At 48.0% G+C, this 12681-nt stretch overlaps 25 non-coding genes across 25 annotated transcripts; 7 read left to right on the forward strand and 18 right to left on the reverse strand.

Annotated features, from left to right (window-relative positions):
- The first annotated feature begins 30 nt into the window (after positions 1-30).
- On the forward strand, positions 31-102 carry trnae-cuc (transfer RNA glutamic acid (anticodon CUC)). Its single transcript has one exon. It is a non-coding gene; the product is annotated as a tRNA-Glu (tRNA).
- Positions 103-217: 115 nt separating this feature from the next.
- trnay-gua (transfer RNA tyrosine (anticodon GUA)) lies at positions 218-304 on the reverse strand. The gene is given in 2 exon segments: positions 218-253; positions 268-304. It is a non-coding gene; the product is annotated as a tRNA-Tyr (tRNA).
- A 125-nt stretch (positions 305-429) lies between these two features.
- On the reverse strand, positions 430-501 carry trnae-uuc (transfer RNA glutamic acid (anticodon UUC)). The gene has a single exon. It is a non-coding gene; the product is annotated as a tRNA-Glu (tRNA).
- Positions 502-910: 409 nt separating this feature from the next.
- On the reverse strand, positions 911-983 carry trnar-acg (transfer RNA arginine (anticodon ACG)). The gene has a single exon. It is a non-coding gene; the product is annotated as a tRNA-Arg (tRNA).
- A 996-nt stretch (positions 984-1979) lies between these two features.
- Positions 1980-2051, forward strand: trnae-cuc (transfer RNA glutamic acid (anticodon CUC)). Its single transcript has one exon. It is a non-coding gene; the product is annotated as a tRNA-Glu (tRNA).
- Positions 2052-2378: 327 nt separating this feature from the next.
- trnae-uuc (transfer RNA glutamic acid (anticodon UUC)) lies at positions 2379-2450 on the reverse strand. Its single transcript has one exon. It is a non-coding gene; the product is annotated as a tRNA-Glu (tRNA).
- A 1845-nt stretch (positions 2451-4295) lies between these two features.
- Positions 4296-4367, forward strand: trnae-cuc (transfer RNA glutamic acid (anticodon CUC)). Its single transcript has one exon. It is a non-coding gene; the product is annotated as a tRNA-Glu (tRNA).
- A 115-nt stretch (positions 4368-4482) lies between these two features.
- Positions 4483-4569, reverse strand: trnay-gua (transfer RNA tyrosine (anticodon GUA)). Its single transcript is given in 2 exon segments — positions 4483-4518; positions 4533-4569. It is a non-coding gene; the product is annotated as a tRNA-Tyr (tRNA).
- A 125-nt stretch (positions 4570-4694) lies between these two features.
- On the reverse strand, positions 4695-4766 carry trnae-uuc (transfer RNA glutamic acid (anticodon UUC)). The gene has a single exon. It is a non-coding gene; the product is annotated as a tRNA-Glu (tRNA).
- A 409-nt stretch (positions 4767-5175) lies between these two features.
- On the reverse strand, positions 5176-5248 carry trnar-acg (transfer RNA arginine (anticodon ACG)). The gene has a single exon. It is a non-coding gene; the product is annotated as a tRNA-Arg (tRNA).
- A 618-nt stretch (positions 5249-5866) lies between these two features.
- trnae-cuc (transfer RNA glutamic acid (anticodon CUC)) lies at positions 5867-5938 on the forward strand. The gene has a single exon. It is a non-coding gene; the product is annotated as a tRNA-Glu (tRNA).
- Positions 5939-6053: 115 nt separating this feature from the next.
- On the reverse strand, positions 6054-6140 carry trnay-gua (transfer RNA tyrosine (anticodon GUA)). The gene is given in 2 exon segments: positions 6054-6089; positions 6104-6140. It is a non-coding gene; the product is annotated as a tRNA-Tyr (tRNA).
- Positions 6141-6265: 125 nt separating this feature from the next.
- trnae-uuc (transfer RNA glutamic acid (anticodon UUC)) lies at positions 6266-6337 on the reverse strand. Its single transcript has one exon. It is a non-coding gene; the product is annotated as a tRNA-Glu (tRNA).
- A 409-nt stretch (positions 6338-6746) lies between these two features.
- Positions 6747-6819, reverse strand: trnar-acg (transfer RNA arginine (anticodon ACG)). The gene has a single exon. It is a non-coding gene; the product is annotated as a tRNA-Arg (tRNA).
- Positions 6820-7437: 618 nt separating this feature from the next.
- trnae-cuc (transfer RNA glutamic acid (anticodon CUC)) lies at positions 7438-7509 on the forward strand. Its single transcript has one exon. It is a non-coding gene; the product is annotated as a tRNA-Glu (tRNA).
- Positions 7510-7824: 315 nt separating this feature from the next.
- On the reverse strand, positions 7825-7896 carry trnae-uuc (transfer RNA glutamic acid (anticodon UUC)). The gene has a single exon. It is a non-coding gene; the product is annotated as a tRNA-Glu (tRNA).
- A 1107-nt stretch (positions 7897-9003) lies between these two features.
- trnae-cuc (transfer RNA glutamic acid (anticodon CUC)) lies at positions 9004-9075 on the forward strand. The gene has a single exon. It is a non-coding gene; the product is annotated as a tRNA-Glu (tRNA).
- A 327-nt stretch (positions 9076-9402) lies between these two features.
- On the reverse strand, positions 9403-9474 carry trnae-uuc (transfer RNA glutamic acid (anticodon UUC)). Its single transcript has one exon. It is a non-coding gene; the product is annotated as a tRNA-Glu (tRNA).
- A 409-nt stretch (positions 9475-9883) lies between these two features.
- Positions 9884-9956, reverse strand: trnar-acg (transfer RNA arginine (anticodon ACG)). The gene has a single exon. It is a non-coding gene; the product is annotated as a tRNA-Arg (tRNA).
- Positions 9957-10261: 305 nt separating this feature from the next.
- On the reverse strand, positions 10262-10334 carry trnar-acg (transfer RNA arginine (anticodon ACG)). Its single transcript has one exon. It is a non-coding gene; the product is annotated as a tRNA-Arg (tRNA).
- A 618-nt stretch (positions 10335-10952) lies between these two features.
- Positions 10953-11024, forward strand: trnae-cuc (transfer RNA glutamic acid (anticodon CUC)). Its single transcript has one exon. It is a non-coding gene; the product is annotated as a tRNA-Glu (tRNA).
- Positions 11025-11139: 115 nt separating this feature from the next.
- On the reverse strand, positions 11140-11226 carry trnay-gua (transfer RNA tyrosine (anticodon GUA)). Its single transcript is given in 2 exon segments — positions 11140-11175; positions 11190-11226. It is a non-coding gene; the product is annotated as a tRNA-Tyr (tRNA).
- Positions 11227-11351: 125 nt separating this feature from the next.
- Positions 11352-11423, reverse strand: trnae-uuc (transfer RNA glutamic acid (anticodon UUC)). Its single transcript has one exon. It is a non-coding gene; the product is annotated as a tRNA-Glu (tRNA).
- Positions 11424-12214: 791 nt separating this feature from the next.
- trnar-acg (transfer RNA arginine (anticodon ACG)) lies at positions 12215-12287 on the reverse strand. Its single transcript has one exon. It is a non-coding gene; the product is annotated as a tRNA-Arg (tRNA).
- Positions 12288-12592: 305 nt separating this feature from the next.
- trnar-acg (transfer RNA arginine (anticodon ACG)) lies at positions 12593-12665 on the reverse strand. Its single transcript has one exon. It is a non-coding gene; the product is annotated as a tRNA-Arg (tRNA).
- Between the last annotated feature and the right edge of the window lie 16 nt (positions 12666-12681).

The following is a 12681-nucleotide window of genomic DNA, read 5'->3' on the forward strand; positions in this document are numbered from 1 at the left end:
CAGGCTTGACGGGAAAGAGTCAGCAGACCTTCCCTGGTGGTCTAGTGGTTAGGATTCGGCGCTCTCACCGCCGTGGCCCGGGTTTGATTCCCGGTCAGGGAATGAGCTTTTGCCCTCCAGCGGCGGTCGCGATTGCAAAACGCTGGACTACCAACTCAAGCGCTGACGGCCTCGTCGAGAAGCATGGCCAATGAAATGTTTGCTTGTGAAAAAGACCTCCTTCGAGCCAGAGTCGAACCAGCGACCTAAGGATTGCCAATTTGCCACCTACAGTCCTCCGCTCTACCAGCTGAGCTATCGAAGGCACATCGTAACCTATCAGAACCTAAACCTATCAGGTTTCGTAAGCTCCGCTTGCCGGCTAAAAGTGCTAGTGGCACAGAGAGACGTCCTGGCTGTTTCCATAAGTGAAGCAAAGACAACACGAACTTCCCATACCGGGAGTCGAACCCGGGCCGCCTGGGTGAAAACCAGGAATCCTGACCGCTAGACCATATGGGAACTTCCTCAAACCTCAAGTAGGCCCTTGGCTTTTAGTGTGTGACCGCCCCCCTTTAAGAATATGGGAATGATCCGAAGGGATAGTTTACTGAATTCAATTTCATCTGGCTCATCGGAGGGAGCTCTCATTTGCCTCGCCCAGGGGGTTCAGTTTCCTCCCATTCCTGTGCTGGCATAATAGACACTATAAACTGGTCGCAAAGCAAGGTCCTTGTGACAGTACCCATGCAATGCATCTGAAAAGATGCATGGTATTGTATGGTAACCGTTATCCCACTGACAAAGCAGCCTATTGTTGGACTGTCAATTTAAAATATTATTCAACTAATCCAATAATAATAATAACAAAAACTATGGGCTAATAATAATAAAATGGCTATGGGCTGACAGCGAAGCAAAAGAGGCAGAGCGAGCCAGCCAGGAGTCGAACCTGGAATCTTCTGATTCGTAGTCAGACGCGTTATCCATTGCGCCACTGGCCCACCAGTCAGGCACCCTTGAGTGCATTTGCCTCGCCCAGGGGGTTCAGTTTCCTCCCATTCCTGTGCTGGCATAATAGACACTATAAACTTGTCTTAAAGCAAGGTCCTTGTGACAGTACCCATGCAATGCATCTGAAAAGACGCATGGTATTGTATGGTAACCGTTATCCCACTGACAAAGCAGCCTATTGTTGGACTGTCAATTTAAAACATTATTCAACTAATCCAATAATAATAATAACAAAAACTATGGGCTAATAATAATAAAATGGCTATGGGCTGACAGCGAAGCAAAAGAGGCAGAGCGAGCCAGCCAGGAGTCGAACCTGGAATCTTTTGTTTCATAGTCAGACGCGTTTTCCATTGCGCCACTGGCCCACCAGTCAGGCACCCTTGAGTGCATTTGCCTCGCCCAGGGGGTTCAGTTTCCTCCCATTCCTGTGCTGGCATAATAGACACTATAAACTTGTCTTAAAGCAAGGTCCTTGTGACAGTACCCATGCAATGCATCTGAAAAGACGCATGGTATTGTATGGTAACCGTTATCCCACTGACAAAGCAGCCTATTGTTGGACTGTCAATTTAAAATATTATTCAACTAATCCAATAATAATAATAACAAAAACTATGCACGCGACTTGTTGGTGTCCGGCTGGGCAGAGGCCTGTCATGACATCTACTTTTTCTCATGCCAATAACAGGCCTGGAGCCAACGTCAGGAAGGGGTCTGATGAGGAGCCTGCTATAAAAAGCTTCAAGTTGGAGGCGTCACATGTTGGTGATCTCGGTTGCTTTGTTTTCATGGCAAGTTGTGGTGTTGTTAGGATATTCCTACAGAGCCAGTGACAGTTTCTCAGTGGAATAACTGTGATCCAGGGTCAGAGACGTCTCCTCTCCTGGAGGAAAATTCAAGCCTTAGTGGTCTTGCTTGAGCAGTTGCTGCAAAATCTGGTAGAGGCACACAGCCAGGCTTGACGGGAAAGAGTCAGCAGACCTTCCCTGGTGGTCTAGTGGTTAGGATTCGGCGCTCTCACCGCCGCGGCCCGGGTTCGATTCCCGGTCAGGGAATGAGCTTTTGCCCTCCAGCGGCGGTCGCGATTGCAAAACGCTGGACTACCAACTCAAGCGCTGACGGCCTCGTCGAGAAGCATGGCCAATGAAATGTTTGCTTGTGAAAAAGACCTCCTTCAAGCCAGAGTCGAACCAGCGACCTAAGGATTGCCAATTTGCCACCTACAGTCCTCCGCTCTACCAGCTGAGCTATCGAAGGCACATCGTAACCTATCAGAACCTAAACCTATCAGGTTTCGTAAGCTCCGCTTGCCGGCTAAAAGTGCTAGTGGCACAGAGAGACGTCCTGGCTGTTTCCATAAGTGAAGCAAAGACAACACGAACTTCCCATACCGGGAGTCGAACCCGGGCCGCCTGGGTGAAAACCAGGAATCCTGACCGCTAGACCATATGGGAACTTCCTCAAACCTCAAGTAGGCCCTTGGCTTTTAGTGTGTGACCGCCCCCCTTTAAGAATATGGGAATGATCCGAAGGGATAGTTTACTGAATTCAATTTCATCTGGCTCATCGGAGGGAGCTCTCATTTGCCTCGCCCAGGGGGTTCAGTTTCCTCCCATTCCTGTGCTGGCATAATAGACACTATAAACTGGTCGCAAAGCAAGGTCCTTGTGACAGTACCCATGCAATGCATCTGAAAAGATGCATGGTATTGTATGGTAACCGTTATCCCACTGACAAAGCAGCCTATTGTTGGACTGTCAATTTAAAATATTATTCAACTAATCCAATAATAATAATAACAAAAACTATGGGCTAATAATAATAAAATGGCTATGGGCTGACAGCGAAGCAAAAGAGGCAGAGCGAGCCAAACCTGGAATCTTCTGATTCGTAGTCAGACGCATTATCCATTGCGCCACTGGCCCACCAGTCAGGCTCCCTTGAGTGCATTTGCCTCGCCCAGGGGGTTCAGTTTCCTCCCATTCCTGTGCTGGCATAATAGACACTATAAACTGGTCGCAAAGCAAGGTCCTTGTGACAGTACCCATGCAATGCATCTGAAAAGACGCATGGTATTGTATGGTAACCGTTATCCCACTGACAAAGCAGCCTATTGTTGGACTGTCAATTTAAAATATTATTCAACTAATCCAATAATAATAATAACAAAAACTATGGGCTAATAATAATAAAATGGCTATGGGCTGACAGCGAAGCAAAAGAGGCAGAGCGAGCCAGCCAGGAGTCGAACCTGGAATCTTCTGATTCGTAGTCAGACGGGTTATCCATTGCGCCACTGGCCCACCAGTCAGGCACCCTTGAGTGCATTTGCCTCGCCCAGGGGGTTCAGTTTCCTCCCATTCCTGTGCTGGCATAATAGACACTATAAACTTGTCTTAAAGCAAGGTCCTTGTGACAGTACCCATGCAATGCATCTGAAAAGACGCATGGTATTGTATGGTAACCGTTATCCCACTGACAAAGCAGCCTATTGTTGGACTGTCAATTTAAAACATTATTCAACTAATCCAATAATAATAATAACAAAAACTATGGGCTAATAATAATAAAATGGCTATGGGCTGACAGCGAAGCAAAAGAGGCAAAGTGAGCCAGCCAGGAGTCGAACCTGGAATCTTTTGTTTCATAGTCAGACGCGTTTTCCATTGCGCCACTGGCCCACCAGTCAGGCACCCTTGAGTGCATTTGCCTCGCCCAGGGGGTTCAGTTTCCTCCCATTCCTGTGCTGGCATAATAGACACTATAAACTTGTCTTAAAGCAAGGTCCTTGTGACAGTACCCATGCAATGCATCTGAAAAGACGCATGGTATTGTATGGTAACCGTTATCCCACTGACAAAGCAGCCTATTGTTGGACTGTCAATTTAAAATATTATTCAACTAATCCAATAATAATAATAACAAAAACTATGCACGCGACTTGTTGGTGTCCGGCTGGGCAGAGGCCTGTCATGACATCTACTTTTTCTCATGCCAATAACAGGCCTGGAGCCAACGTCAGGAAGGGGTCTGATGAGGAGCCTGCTATAAAAAGCTTCAAGTTGGAGGCGTCACATGTTGGTGATCTCGGTTGCTTTGTTTTCATGGCAAGTTGTGGTGTTGTTAGGATATTCCTACAGAGCCAGTGACAGTTTCTCAGTGGAATAACTGTGATCCAGGGTCAGAGACGTCTCCTCTCCTGGAGGAAAATTCAAGCCTTAGTGGTCTTGCTTGAGCAGTTGCTGCAAAATCTGGTAGAGGCACACAGCCAGGCTTGACGGGAAAGAGTCAGCAGACCTTCCCTGGTGGTCTAGTGGTTAGGATTCGGCGCTCTCACCGCCGCGGCCCGGGTTCGATTCCCGGTCAGGGAATGAGCTTTTGCCCTCCAGCGGCGGTCGCGATTGCAAAACGCTGGACTACCAACTCAAGCGCTGACGGCCTCGTCGAGAAGCATGGCCAATGAAATGTTTGCTTGTGAAAAAGACCTCCTTCGAGCCAGAGTCGAACCAGCGACCTAAGGATTGCCAATTTGCCACCTACAGTCCTCCGCTCTACCAGCTGAGCTATCGAAGGCACATCGTAACCTATCAGAACCTAAACCTATCAGGTTTCGTAAGCTCCGCTTGCCGGCTAAAAGTGCTAGTGGCACAGAGAGACGTCCTGGCTGTTTCCATAAGTGAAGCAAAGACAACACGAACTTCCCATACCGGGAGTCGAACCCGGGCCGCCTGGGTGAAAACCAGGAATCCTGACCGCTAGACCATATGGGAACTTCCTCAAACCTCAAGTAGGCCCTTGGCTTTTAGTGTGTGACCGCCCCCCTTTAAGAATATGGGAATGATCCGAAGGGATAGTTTACTGAATTCAATTTCATCTGGCTCATCGGAGGGAGCTCTCATTTGCCTCGCCCAGGGGGTTCAGTTTCCTCCCATTCCTGTGCTGGCATAATAGACACTATAAACTGGTCGCAAAGCAAGGTCCTTGTGACAGTACCCATGCAATGCATCTGAAAAGATGCATGGTATTGTATGGTAACCGTTATCCCACTGACAAAGCAGCCTATTGTTGGACTGTCAATTTAAAATATTATTCAACTAATCCAATAATAATAATAACAAAAACTATGGGCTAATAATAATAAAATGGCTATGGGCTGACAGCGAAGCAAAAGAGGCAGAGCGAGCCAGCCAGGAGTCGAACCTGGAATCTTCTGATTCGTAGTCAGACGCGTTATCCATTGCGCCACTGGCCCACCAGTCAGGCACCCTTGAGTGCATTTGCCTCGCCCAGGGGGTTCAGTTTCCTCCCATTCCTGTGCTGGCATAATAGACACTATAAACTTGTCTTAAAGCAAGGTCCTTGTGACAGTACCCATGCAATGCATCTGAAAGGACGCATGGTATTGTATGGTAACCGTTATCCCACTGACAAAGCAGCCTATTGTTGGACTGTCAATTTAAAATATTATTCAACTAATCCAATAATAATAATAACAAAAACTATGCACGCGACTTGTTGGTGTCCGGCTGGGCAGAGGCCTGTCATGACATCTACTTTTTCTCATGCCAATAACAGGCCTGGAGCCAACGTCAGGAAGGGGTCTGATGAGGAGCCTGCTATAAAAAGCTTCAAGTTGGAGGCGTCACATGTTGGTGATCTCGGTTGCTTTGTTTTCATGGCAAGTTGTGGTGTTGTTAGGATATTCCTACAGAGCCAGTGACAGTTTCTCAGTGGAATAACTGTGATCCAGGGTCAGAGACGTCTCCTCTCCTGGAGGAAAATTCAAGCCTTAGTGGTCTTGCTTGAGCAGTTGCTGCAAAATCTGGTAGAGGCACACAGCCAGGCTTGACGGGAAAGAGTCAGCAGACCTTCCCTGGTGGTCTAGTGGTTAGGATTCGGCGCTCTCACCGCCGTGGCCCGGGTTCGATTCCCGGTCAGGGAATGAGCTTTTGCCCTCCAGCGGCGGTCGCGATTGCAAAACGCTGGACTACCAACTCAAGCGCTGACGGCCTCGTCGAGAAGCATGGCCAATGAAATGTTTGCTTGTGAAAAAGACCTCCTTCGAGCCAGAGTCGAACCAGCGACCTAAGGATTGCCAATTTGCCACCTACAGTCCTCCGCTCTACCAGCTGAGCTATCGAAGGCACATCGTAACCTATCAGAACCTAAACCTATCAGGTTTCGTAAGCTCCGCTTGCCGGCTAAAAGTGCTAGTGGCACAGAGAGACGTCCTGGCTGTTTCCATAAGTGAAGCAAAGACAACACGAACTTCCCATACCGGGAGTCGAACCCGGGCCGCCTGGGTGAAAACCAGGAATCCTGACCGCTAGACCATATGGGAACTTCCTCAAACCTCAAGTAGGCCCTTGGCTTTTAGTGTGTGACCGCCCCCCTTTAAGAATATGGGAATGATCCGAAGGGATAGTTTACTGAATTCAATTTCATCTGGCTCATCGGAGGGAGCTCTCATTTGCCTCGCCCAGGGGGTTCAGTTTCCTCCCATTCCTGTGCTGGCATAATAGACACTATAAACTGGTCGCAAAGCAAGGTCCTTGTGACAGTACCCATGCAATGCATCTGAAAAGATGCATGGTATTGTATGGTAACCGTTATCCCACTGACAAAGCAGCCTATTGTTGGACTGTCAATTTAAAATATTATTCAACTAATCCAATAATAATAATAACAAAAACTATGGGCTAATAATAATAAAATGGCTACGGGCTGACAGCGAAGCAAAAGAGGCAGAGCGAGCCAGCCAGGAGTCGAACCTGGAATCTTCTGATTCGTAGTCAGACGCGTTATCCATTGCGCCACTGGCCCACCAGTCAGGCACCCTTGAGTGCATTTGCCTCGCCCAGGGGGTTCAGTTTCCTCCCATTCCTGTGCTGGCATAATAGACACTATAAACTTGTCTTAAAGCAAGGTCCTTGTGACAGTACCCATGCAATGCATCTGAAAAGACGCATGGTATTGTATGGTAACCGTTATCCCACTGACAAAGCAGCCTATTGTTGGACTGTCAATTTAAAATATTATTCAACTAATCCAATAATAATAATAACAAAAACTATGCACGCGACTTGTTGGTGTCCGGCTGGGCAGAGGCCTGTCATGACATCTACTTTTTCTCATGCCAATAACAGGCCTGGAGCCAACGTCAGGAAGGGGTCTGATGAGGAGCCTGCTATAAAAAGCTTCAAGTTGGAGGCGTCACATGTTGGTGATCTCGGTTGCTTTGTTTTCATGGCAAGTTGTGGTGTTGTTAGGATATTCCTACAGAGCCAGTGACAGTTTCTCAGTGGAATAACTGTGATCCAGGGTCAGAGACGTCTCCTCTCCTGGAGGAAAATTCAAGCCTTAGTGGTCTTGCTTGAGCAGTTGCTGCAAAATCTGGTAGAGGCACACAGCCAGGCTTGACGGGAAAGAGTCAGCAGACCTTCCCTGGTGGTCTAGTGGTTAGGATTCGGCGCTCTCACCGCCGCGGCCCGGGTTCGATTCCCGGTCAGGGAATGAGCTTTTGCCCTCCAGCGGCGGTCGCGATTGCAAAACGCTGGACTACCAACTCAAGCGCTGACGGCCTCGTCGAGAAGCATGGCCAATGAAATGTTTGCTTGTGAAAAAGACCTCCTTCGAGCCAGAGTCGAACCAGCGACCTAAGGATTGCCAATTTGCCACCTACAGTCCTCCACTCTACCAGCTGAGCTATCGAAGGCACATCGTTTGGGGACAGAACCTAAACCTATCAGGTTTCTGCCGGCTAAAAGTGCTAGTGGCACAGAGAGACGTCCTGGCTGTTTCCATAAGTTAAGCAAAGACAACACGAACTTCCCATACCGGGAGTCGAACCCGGGCCGCCTGGGTGAAAACCAGGAATCCTGACCGCTAGACCATATGGGAACTTCCTCAAGCCTCAAGTAGGCCCTTGGCTTTTAGTGTGTGACCGCCCCCCTTTAAGAATATGGGAATGATCCGAAGGGATAGTTTACTGAATTCAATTTCATCTGGCTCATCGGAGGGAGCTCTCATTTGCCTCGCCCAGGGGGTTCAGTTTCCTCCCATTCCTGTGCTGGCATAATAGACACTATAAACTGGTCGCAAAGCAAGGTCCTTGTGACAGTACCCATGCAATGCATCTGAAAAGATGCATGGTATTGTATGGTAACCGTTATCCCACTGACAAAGCAGCCTATTGTTGGACTGTCAATTTAAAATATTATTCAACTAATCCAATAATAATAATAACAAAAACTATGGGCTAATAATAATAAAATGGCTATGGGCTGACAGCGAAGCAAAAGAGGCAGAGCGAGCCAGCCAGCCACGAGTCGAACCTGGAATCTTCTGATTCGTAGTCAGACGCATTATCCATTGCGCCACTGGCCCACCAGTCAGGCACCCTTGAGTGCATTTGCCTCGCCCAGGGGGTTCAGTTTCCTCCCATTCCTTTGCTGGCATAATAGACACTATAAACTGGTCGCAAAGCAAGGTCCTTGTGACAGTACCCATGCAATGCATCTGAAAAGACGCATGGTATTGTATGGTAACCGTTATCCCACTGACAAAGCAGCCTATTGTTGGACTGTCAATTTAAAATATTATTCAACTAATCCAATAATAATAATAACAAAAACTATGCACGCGACTTGTTGGTGTCCGGCTGGGCAGAGGCCTGTCATGACATCTACTTTTTCTCATGCCAATAACAGGCCTGGAGCCAACGTCAGGAAGGGGTCTGATGAGGAGCCTGCTATAAAAAGCTTCAAGTTGGAGGCGTCACATGTTGGTGATCTCGGTTGCTTTGTTTTCATGGCAAGTTGTGGTGTTGTTAGGATATTCCTACAGAGCCAGTGACAGTTTCTCAGTGGAATAACTGTGATCCAGGGTCAGAGACGTCTCCCCCTCTCCTGGAGGAAAATTCAAGCCTTAGTGGTCTTGCTTGAGCAGTTGCTGCAAAATCTGGTAGAGGCACACAGCCAGGCTTGACGGGAAAGAGTCAGCAGACCTTCCCTGGTGGTCTAGTGGTTAGGATTCGGCGCTCTCACCGCCGCGGCCCGGGTTCGATTCCCGGTCAGGGAATGAGCTTTTGCCCTCCAGCGGCGGTCGCGATTGCAAAACGCTGGACTACCAACTCAAGCGCTGACGGCCTCGTCGAGAAGCATGGCCAATGAAATGTTTGCTTGTGAAAAAGACCTCCTTCGAGCCAGAGTCGAACCAGCGACTTAAAGATTGCCAATTTGCCACCTACAGTCCTCCGCTCTACCAGCTGAGCTATCGAAGGCACATCGTAACCTATCAGAACCTAAACCTATCAGGTTTCGTAAGCTCCGCTTGCCGGCTAAAAGTGCTAGTGGCACAGAGAGACGTCCTGGCTGTTTCCATAAGTGAAGCAAAGACAACACGAACTTCCCATACCGGGAGTCGAACCCGGGCCGCCTGGGTGAAAACCAGGAATCCTGACCACTAGACCATATGGGAACTTCCTCAAGCCTCAAGTAGGCCCTTGGCTTTTAGTGTGTGACCGCCCCCCTTTAAGAATATGGGAATGATCCGAAGGGATAGTTTACTGAATTCAATTTCATCTGGCTCATCGGAGGGAGCTCTCATTTGCCTCGCCCAGGGGGTTCAGTTTCCTCCCATTCCTGTGCTGGCATAATAGACACTATAAACTGGTCGCAAAGCAAGGTCCTTGTGACAGTACCCATGCAATGCATCTGAAAAGATGCATGGTATTGTATGGTAACCGTTATCCCACTGACAAAGCAGCCTATTGTTGGACTGTCAATTTAAAATATTATTCAACTAATCCAATAATAATAATAACAAAAACTATGGGCTAATAATAATAAAATGGCTATGGGCTGACAGCGAAGCAAAAGAGGCAGAGCGAGCCAGCCAGGAGTCGAACCTAGAATCTTCTGATTCGTAGTCAGACGCGTTATCCATTGCGCCACTGGCCCACCAGTCAGGCAGCCTTGAGTGCATTTGCCTCGCCCAGGGGGTTCAGTTTCCTCCCATTCCTGTGCTGGCATAATAGACACTATAAACTTGTCTTAAAGCAAGGTCCTTGTGACAGTACCCATGCAATGCATCTGAAAAGACGCATGGTATTGTATGGTAACCGTTATCCCACTGACAAAGCAGCCTATTGTTGGACTGTCAATTTAAAACATTATTCAACTAATCCAATAATAATAATAACAAAAACTATGGGCTAATAATAATAAAATGGCTATGGGCTGACAGCGAAGCAAAAGAGGCAGAGCGAGCCAGCCAGGAGTCGAACCTGGAATCTTCTGATTCGTAGTCAGACGCGTTATCCATTGCGCCACTGGCCCACCAGTCAGGCACCCTTGAGTGCATTTGCCTCGCCCAGGGGGTTCAGTTTCCTCCCATTCCTGTGCTGGCATAATAGACACTATAAACTTGTCTTAAAGCAAGGTCCTTGTGACAGTACCCATGCAATGCATCTGAAAAGACGCATGGTATTGTATGGTAACCGTTATCCCACTGACAAAGCAGCCTATTGTTGGACTGTCAATTTAAAACATTATTCAACTAATCCAATAATAATAATAACAAAAACTATGCACGCGACTTGTTGGTGTCCGGCTGGGCAGAGGCCTGTCATGACATCTACTTTTTCTCATGCCAATAACAGGCCTGGAGCCAACGTCAGGAAGGGGTCTGATGAGGAGCCTGCTATAAAAAGCTTCAAGTTGGAGGCGTCACATGTTGGTGATCTCGGTTGCTTTGTTTTCATGGCAAGTTGTGGTGTTGTTAGGATATTCCTACAGAGCCAGTGACAGTTTCTCAGTGGAATAACTGTGATCCAGGGTCAGAGACGTCTCCTCTCCTGGAGGAAAATTCAAGCCTTAGTGGTCTTGCTTGAGCAGTTGCTGCAAAATCTGGTAGAGGCACACAGCCAGGCTTGACGGGAAAGAGTCAGCAGACCTTCCCTGGTGGTCTAGTGGTTAGGATTCGGCGCTCTCACCGCCGCGGCCCGGGTTCGATTCCCGGTCAGGGAATGAGCTTTTGCCCTCCAGCGGCGGTCGCGATTGCAAAACGCTGGACTACCAACTCAAGCGCTGACGGCCTCGTCGAGAAGCATGGCCAATGAAATGTTTGCTTGTGAAAAAGACCTCCTTCGAGCCAGAGTCGAACCAGCGACCTAAGGATTGCCAATTTGCCACCTACAGTCCTCCGCTCTACCAGCTGAGCTATCGAAGGCACATCGTTTCGGGACAGAACCTAAACCTATCAGGTTTCGTAAGCTCCGCCTGCCGGCTAAAAGTGCTAGTGGCACCGAGTGACGTCCTGGCTGTTTCCATAAGTTAAGCAAAGACAACACGAACTCCCCATACCGGGAGTCGAACCCGGGCCGCCTGGGTGAAAACCAGGAATCCTGACCGCTAGACCATATGGGAACTTCCTCAAGCCTCAAGTAGGCCCTTGGCTTTTAGTGTGTGACCGCCCCCCTTTAAGAATATGGGAATGATCCGAAGGGATAGTTTACTGAATTCAATTTCATCTGGCTCATCGGAGGGAGCTCTCATTTGCCTCGCCCAGGGGGTTCAGTTTCCTCCCATTCCTGTGCTGGCATAATAGACACTATAAACTGGTCGCAAAGCAAGGTCCTTGTGACAGTACCCATGCAATGCATCTGAAAAGATGCATGGTATTGTATGGTAACCGTTATCCCACTGACAAAGCAGCCTATTGTTGGACTGTCAATTTAAAATATTATTCAACTAATCCAATAATAATAATAACAAAAACTATGGGCTAATAATAATAAAATGGCTATGGGCTGACAGCGAAGCAAAAGAGGCAGAGCGAGCCAGCCAGCCACGAGTCGAACCTGGAATCTTCTGATTCGTAGTCAGACGAATTATCCATTGCGCCACTGGCCCACCAGTCAGGCACCCTTGAGTGCATTTGCCTCGCCCAGGGGGTTCAGTTTCCTCCCATTCCTGTGCTGGCATAATAGACACTATAAACTGGTCGCAAAGCAAGGTCCTTGTGACAGTACCCATGCAATGCATCTGAAAAGACGCATGGTATTGTATGGTAACCGTTATCCCACTGACAAAGCAGCCTATTGTTGGACTGTCAATTTAAAATATTATTCAACTAATCCAATAATAATAATAACAAAAACTATGGGCTAATAATAATAAAAAGGCTATGGGCTGACAGCGAAGCAAAAGAGGCAGAGCGAGCCAGCCAGGAGTCGAACCTGGAATCTTCTGATTCGTAGTCAGACGCGTTATCCATTGCGCCACTGGCCCACCAGTCAGGCACCCTTGAGTGCATTTGCCTCGCCCAGGGGGTTCAGTTTCCTCCCATTCCTGTGCTGGCATAATAGACACTATAAACTTGTCTTAAAGCAAGGTCCTTGTGACAGTACCCATGCAATGCATCTGAAAAGACGCATGGTATTGTATGGTAACCGTTATCCCACTGACAAAGCAGCCTATTGTTGGACTGTCAATTTAAAACATTATTCAACTAATCCAATGATAATAATAACAAAAACTATGGGCTAATAATAATAAAATGGCTATGGGCTGACAGCGAAGCAAAAGAGGCAGAGCGAGCCAGCCAGGAGTCGAACCTGGAATCTTCTGATTCGTAGTCAGACGCGTTATCCATTGCGCCACTGGCCCACCAGTCAGGCACCCT

The sequence above is a fragment of the Rhinichthys klamathensis genome, unplaced genomic scaffold (assembly GCF_029890125.1).
Source record: "Rhinichthys klamathensis goyatoka isolate OS25496 unplaced genomic scaffold, OSU_Roscu_1.1 h1tg000223l_1, whole genome shotgun sequence".
Taxonomy (NCBI): Eukaryota; Metazoa; Chordata; class Actinopteri; order Cypriniformes; family Leuciscidae; genus Rhinichthys; species Rhinichthys klamathensis.